Raw genomic sequence first — 7,837 nt, 5'->3', positions numbered from 1 at the left:
TAGCCAGTTTTTAATTCATTTAAGGTGTACCATGTTAATTTTATATCATTCCAGTTTTTGTAATCAAAATTTCATGCAGGACTAAGTCAAATGCCTTACAAAACTCTAAGTATAGTACATCAACACTATTACCTTTATCAATCAAACTTGTAATATCAATAATATCAAGTTAATTTGACAGGATCTACTTTCCATAAACCCATGTTGACTTGCATTAATTACATTACCCTCCTTTAACTCTTTATGAATTGTCTCATACCAGCCTGGGTTTTTCCTGGGATTGATATCCGGCTGACAGTGCTATAATTCCCCCAGGTCATCCCATTTACCCTTTTAAAAAATTGGTACAACATTAGCTTTATTCCAGTTGTTTGGAATGCTCCAAGACTATTGAAAAGCTACATTAAATGGTCCAGCGAGCTTTTTGGCCAGCTCTCTTAAAACTCTTGGGTGCAAGTTATCTAGACCTGCTGATTTAGAAGTGTCTTTCTTCTGTTTAACAGTCTCCACAGATACTAGTAGAATTGAAAGAATGTTGTCACCAAATGATGAGACCATATCATCTGTCTTTCTTTCCAAATACGGAACAGAAATATTTATTGACCACTTCTGCCTTTTCTGCATTATTATTGGTAATTCTACCATTTCCATCTAGTAATGCATGGATACCATTGTTAAGATTCTTTTCCTAATATATTTTAAAAACTCCTTCTTATTGTCCTTAACTCTGCTGCCATATATGTGTTCCTTTGCTTCCCTTATCTATTTTCTACAGTTCCTAACTTCTGAATTATATTAATTACTATCAACTTCCTCTTCCTTCTTTTTGTCTTATATAGAATTTTTTTTAAAGCTGCCTTCACTTCTCCTCTAAACAAGGTTGTTTTTTAACCATATAGCCTTCTTCATCAGTTGTGGGACTATGGCTTTTTGGGCATCTAGTTAGGTATTCTTAAATGATTCCCAAATATCATTCACATTTTTCTCATTAAATTCTTCCTCTCAGTTGATTTGGCTCATAATTATTTTCATCTTTGTGACTTTGCCCCTATTAAAGCACTAAGTATATATATAGATAGATAGTAAGGATAATGGAAACAAAAGGTTTAATATAAAACAAAATCATAACATGCTTCTGTCTAAAGAAGTTTTATGACAATTCCCCATTTACAGTTACATTTTGAGACCTAACAGTTAGCCAGTTTTTAATTCATTTAAGGTGTACCATGTTAATTTTATATCTATATCTATATATCATTGGTCTGGACTTGCACATTATAAATGTGATCAATTCATAATCACTTGTACCTAAGCTACCATTAATTTTTAGTTCTGTGATCAGTTCCTTTATCCTAACAGATAAAAGGTCTAATAAAGAATTCCCCCATGTTAGCTGGAACACTTTTTCAGTTAGGAAATTGTCATCTATAACATTTAGAAATTCTAAGGATGTTCTAGTACTGACAGCATGAGACCTCCAGCATGTCACTTAGATTGAAGTCCCTCATAATTATGCAGCTTTCCCCCCCTACACATTATAGATAGTTACATAAGGAGGCAATCACCCTATTTCCTAGTGTGATTTGGTGGGTGGTAGCAAACACCAACTAATACCCCATCTTGTGCTTTATCTATTAAGACATTGATCCATAAGCGTTAAAAATCATTTTCTTCCAAGTTATCAGTGACTTGGAAGTAAGTAATGCCATTTTTGACATAGAGTGCAACTCCCCCTCCCCTTTTGCCCACTCGATCCTTCCTAAATAGGTTATAACCATTGATTTTAACATTCCAGTCTTGCAAATCATCCCATCTGTTTTCAGTAATACCAAGTAGATCAAATTTATGCTCATAAATGAGCAATTCCAATTCCTCTTGTTTGTTACCCATGCACTGGTGTATAGGCAGTCAGTAATTTCTTCTCCTCATGTCCTTTGGATCCTGGATTAATTTTGTTCTCTACATCTTGATTTTGTCCTGAGTGCTCACATTTTCTCTCTTTTTATCCTCTTCTTTTGTTATTATTTTAATCCCCTCCTGACTATTCTAGCCAGCTTGTCCCCAAGGAGATTGATCCCCCTTCTGCCGAGGTGCAGGACATCCAAACTTACAGCCCTTTCCCCATAAAAGGTGGACCAATGCGCCACAAAACCAAAACCCTGAATCCTACACAACTTATTTAGCCAGCAGTTCACTTCCATAATCTTCTGCCTTCCTTCGCTTATGGGACACAAAGGATCTTAGAGAAGATTCATGGAATCATAGGATTGGAAGGGACCATAAGTGGTCTTCTAGTCCTGTCCTTTGCACTCAAGGCACGACTAATTATTATCTAGATCATCTCTGGTATTTTTTTAACCTGCTCTTAAAAACCTCAATGACTGAGATTCCACAACCTCCCTAGGCAATTTAACTACCCTGACACCTAGGAAGTTTGTCCTAATGTCCAGCCTAAACTTCCCTTGCTGCAATTTAAGGGTATGTCTTCACTACCAACGTTAAAGTTCTGTGCAGCAGTGCTTTAATGTGGCTATGTAGTCACGGCACCATCGCTGTGAGACAGCTCTCCCAGCGCTGTAAAAAACCCCGAGGGGAGTAGCTACCAGTACTGGGAGTGCGGCTCCCATCACTGGTGTACTGTCTACACTGCCACTTTACAGCGCTGAAACTTGCATCACTCAGGGTATGTTTTTTCACACTCTTGACCGAGAAAGTTTCAGCACTATAAAGTGGCAGTGTAGAAAAGGCCTAAGTCAATTGCTTCTTGTCCTATCCTCAGAGGTTAACGAGTATAATTTTCTCCCTCCTCCTTGTATGTACTTTTATGTACTTTATCATGTCCCCCCTCCCCTTAGTCTTCTCTTCTCCAGACTAAACAAACCCAATTTTTTCAATCTTTCCTCATAGGTCATGTTTTCTAGACCTTTAATCATTTTTGTTGCTCTCCTCTGGAATTTCTTCAATTTGTCCACATCTTTCCTGGAATGTGGTGCCCAGAACTGGACACAATACTCCATCTGAGGCCTTATCAGGGCAGAGTAGAGTGGAAGAATTACTTCTTGTGTCTGGCTTATAACACTCCTGCTAATACATCCCAGAATGATATTTGCTTTATTTTGCAACAGTTTTACACTGTTGATTCATATTTAGCTTGATCCACTCTGACCCCCAGATCCCTTTCTGCAGTACTCCTTCCTAGGCAGTCATTTCCCATTTTGTTTCTGTGCAATTGATTGTTCCTTCCTAAATGGAGTACTTTGCATTTACCTTTATTGAATTTCATCCTCTTTACTTCAGACCATTTCTCTAGTTTGTCGAGATCATTTTGAATTTTATTCCTATCCTCCAAAACACTTGCAACCTCTCCCAGCTTGGTATTGTCTGCAAACTTTATAAGTGTACTCTCTATGACATTATCATTCTTTATTGTAGACCTCACAGGATAGTCTTTGGTGTACTAGAATGTATATACCAGAATCAGAATATTCTTGTAACCTCCTTGCCAGGTGGCGCTGATGTGACGGGGGAGGTGGGGAGAAGAAGCATGAAAGGGGCTGCTGGGATTCAAATAATTATGCCTTTTCATTCTGAGGTTGACAGTCTGTTTCTCTGTTGCTTCACCCTTTGGGTGTGTGGAAGGAAGGGTTATGTCTCTGTTGTTGGTTCCCTTTCCAAGAGACAGTTGTACATGTTTGCTTAGTGGAAAGAATTAAATTTGGTTTTAGAGCATTTTTCACATTCAAGGATTGCAAAGTTCATTACAGAATGGATTAATGAGTTGCTGTGTTTACTGTAAATGTGAGTTTGCTGCCAGTTTAATCTCCCTTAAATGTCTGGTCCATCGTTTTCACATTTCTTCTGATTTTGTATCATTCTCTGTTCACATTCCCCACCCCCATTTAAGCATTGTTGATTTGTATTTTTTTCTGTAAAGTGCTTTGAGATTTGTAAAGCACTGTGTAAATATTAAACATTAAACAGTAATTATGAGCTTTTAAATTTAGTTTCTGTTGATAGAGTGATCCTAATACAATGCTGTCAAACTGATGCTTGACAACAAAATGCTCAAGCAAAATAAGCCCAGCCTTTGCTAAGAAAATCAGTTTATAGTGCTGGGGTATTATACCCATACCATTATATGAATCATACCTTATTTCAGAATGCACTGTGCTCTATAATCAATTAGTAAAAATCGTGATTAGATTGATAAATTTATTTAGATCAATAAAGCTGTCGTCCACCCCTTCTTAGGGCAGGTCTACACTTACTTCCTGGTTCGGCGGCAGGCAATCGATCTTCTGGGATCGATTTATCGCGTCTTGTGTGTGGGGAGGTGGGGGAACAGAACAGCTCAAAAAACTGGAGGCGGGAGAGCCTGAAGGAGCAGCTGACTCTAGAAGAAACTTGAGGAGAGGTTTTTGGTTTGGGGTGCACACTGAAATAAGTGTGTTTGGTGTTGTGAAAGAAAGCTATTCCTGCTATTTGATTCCTTCTGCATTGAGACACAGGACTTTGTACATTCTTAAACAAAACTGATCAGAGAAATACCTGACTGTCACCAATTTCTCCTCCTCACTGGAACAACCTACTAGACCCTGAATTTTTGGCTAGCTGGTTGGGTCAAAAGGGGCAACAGTATTATTACAGGCTGTGCATCAGATTTTGTTGTTAGTTACACAGTGTAAAGCTGGAATAATTCTATGGAAGCCAGTCGAGTTATTCTAGATTTATACTATATAACTGAGATCTAAATGTGGCTCACCTCAGTGATCTCTATATACTATACAAATCTTGTTTATACAGTTCTGTGGCTTTTGAGTCACTTGACTCATACTTTAAGCCATCTCTACTTTTGCCAGTATAGTAATGTGGGCTAGGGGTGTGATTTGGGGTCGGGGGGGAAATGACATTTCTATACTAACAAAAGCCCTAGTGTAAATGTAGTTATGCTGGAATAAAAGTGCTTTTGTCAGCATAGCTTATTTTTATTCAAGGAACTAGTATAAGATATACTGACAGAAGTACTTTTCTGTCAGTATAAACTGTGTCTCGACTAGAAAGGTTTGCTGGCATAGCTAAATTGGAAAATCTTTTCTAATGTAGACAAGTCCTTACAATCCTTGAACCATACACCCTGCCAGTTCAGTGTGTAGCACTGACTGCTGGACTTGTGACAAACAGATTACAAAGCTAGTTTATTCAGCCATTGTATTTTGTCTGGATCTTTTCTGAAGCTGAAGCAGTTATTGCAGTAGGGTGCACTAATTGCTCATTTGCTGCAGTAACCTTTTCAACTGGACACATCTCATATCTGATTTCATGTTGATGTGTCTCTTATTTAATTACAGTGTGCTAGCAGGGAGAGAAAACCCAGTGGTGTGAAGTACTGTATAATGCCTGGAAAGGGCTGACTCTAAGAAGCAGGACTTCTATTCTCTGTATTTTTACACCTGAGGTCTGGCAGAATTTAAAACCACTAGCATGAGAGTATTATTACACTGCATATAGTGAGACTTTCATCTCTAAATCATTTACATTAAAAAGACCACATTGCTATCAAAAACTTACTGTCTGCTGAGATAATAAATGAATCAAAGGCAACCTGAAAAGAAAAAGTTCGTACCCTTTTTCCCAGTTTATGATGATGATAATTTTGTTTTCTACCTTAAAAATATCAGGAATGTCAAGTCTTGTGTTCCTTGATTTGCTAAAGATTTCCCTCATAAAACCGAGAGTTGTGGATTGGGAACACTCTCTGACCTTAATTAAATGAGCAGTTAGGTTGAATATTTAACAAAAGAGCTTCTCTTCCAACTGTTTAAGTATTTGAGTTTGAAAGGTATCAAATTATCATAACAAAAGTTTTAAACAGGCTGAATATATAATGGCAAATAATCAGGCTTCACTCCCTTGGTCTCTGAAATGCCATAAATCTACTAGCTGTCTAGACTCTAGACATCCACAGAGTCTTCCGGAAAACAAACAGACAGGATAGACAATTTCTAAAGTTTCCATGGGTGTCTAGGAAATAGGGGCTAGTAGTGTGAAGTCCCGTCAATAGTGCTTTAGTGTTTGGCCACAGCATGGATACTGTGTAGTATCTATAGAGCAAGTCAGTGTTTCTCAACCAATTTTGGCTGGCAACCCCTTATTCAAAGTCCAATGTTTTTATGACCGCTTTACATTTATTATAAAAGTTAGAGTAAAAAAAGTCAGTGATAACAATAAGCCTGTATCATTTATTTTTGTGAGTGTTTTGAGAGATTGAAAGAAAATACACATCCTTGAAGGGAAAGGCTGTGTAGGGAATGTGGGAGTGAGATTTTCTTTTATTTAGATTGTAATAAAGTTTTTAAGGTCTTGTGACCACCACACTCGATTGCCCTTCTTCACCAACCTGCCAGTCGTGACCCAACCGTTGAGAAACAGTGGTTTAGGTTTGCAATATCACTTGCTCGCAGTGCGGCCTCCTTCTGGGGATGAAACTGCACAAGGCAGAGAAGCAGCGCTAGTGATCCCTTCAAGGGTAAGAAAATCCTTCCTGCATTTTTCCACATGACCCGGACCTCCTTCCTTTTTGAAAATCAGGCCCTGAATGTCTGCAAGCAAGGCAGCATTAAGGTTTTTGTGAATACTTTATAGATCTGCTTTAGTATGCACTGCATCTCTCTTTATCGGAGCCAAAGGGGAAATAGTATTCTCAATTCAGTGGCTATCTGAAACTGAGAGCTAGTCCATAAATCCTTTTATTTGGTTGTGGTGCTGAGTTATTTCGGTTTGACTGTTTCCCCATCACAGCTAATGAAAACCAAATAATATCAGCCAAGACCTAAAACAAAAGAACACAGCAGCATGTCAAGGTGAATAGGTGATATTTGTAAGCATGTGTTAAGTCAGTGGTTTTCAAACTTTTTTTCTGGGACCCAGCTGAAGAAAATTGTTGATGCCTGCAACCCAACAAAGCTGGGGATGAGGGTTGGGGTGTGGAAGGGGCTCAGGCCTGGGGCAGAGGGTTGGGGTGAGGGCTGTGGGTGGGGTGGGGCCGGGAATGAGGGGTTCAAGGTGTGGGAGAGGGCTCAGGGCTGGGGCAGGGGTTGGGGTATGGGAGGGGGTCAGGGCTCTGGGCTGAGGGTGCAGGCTCTGGGATGGGTCTGGGGATGAGGGGTTTGGGGTGCAGGAGGGGCTCTGGGTTTGGGGGGCCTCGGTGCACGGGGTTGGGGTGCAGACTTACCTCTGGTAGCTCCCGGTCAGCGGCACAGCTGGGGGTGCAGAGGCAGGCTTCCTGCCTGTCCTAGCACTGTGGACGGCACTGCGCCTGAAGCGGCCAGCAGCAGGTCCAGCTTTTAGGTGGAGGCATGCAAGCTCTTGCCCACAGGCAATGGGTTCCTGGCCAATGGGAGTGCGGAGCTGGTGCTCAGGGCAGCGGCAGTGTGCAGAGCCCTGTGGGCCCCCTGCCTAGAAGCTGGACCCACTGCTGGCCTCTTCCGGGGCGCAGCGCGGTGTCAGAATAGGTAGGCACTAACCTGCCTTAGCTGGGCAGCACCGTCGACAGGACTTTCAATGTCCCGGTTGGCAGTGCTGACCAGAGCAACCCAGTGCTTTACATGCCGCGACCCAGACCCGAACTTTGAAAAACGCAGTGTTAATTCATACTACAGTTAAATTATCATCAGATGCATGGTCCACATCAACAATCTGCTGGGCGTAGCAATGGAATTCCTGAAAATGCACTTTCACTCTGAGAATCTAGGATTCACCTGAATACAGAGAAAATTATTGAATTTTCTGTGAATATTGCAGCTATAGAGCCAAGTTCCATTCTCCTTTTCAGTACTGT

The sequence above is a fragment of the Terrapene carolina genome, unplaced genomic scaffold, assembly GCF_002925995.2.
Source record: "Terrapene carolina triunguis isolate 2854851 unplaced genomic scaffold, T_m_triunguis-2.0 Scaffold113, whole genome shotgun sequence".
NCBI lineage: Eukaryota > Metazoa > Chordata > Testudines > Emydidae > Terrapene > Terrapene triunguis.
Note: the sequence above shows the minus strand (reverse complement) of the source record.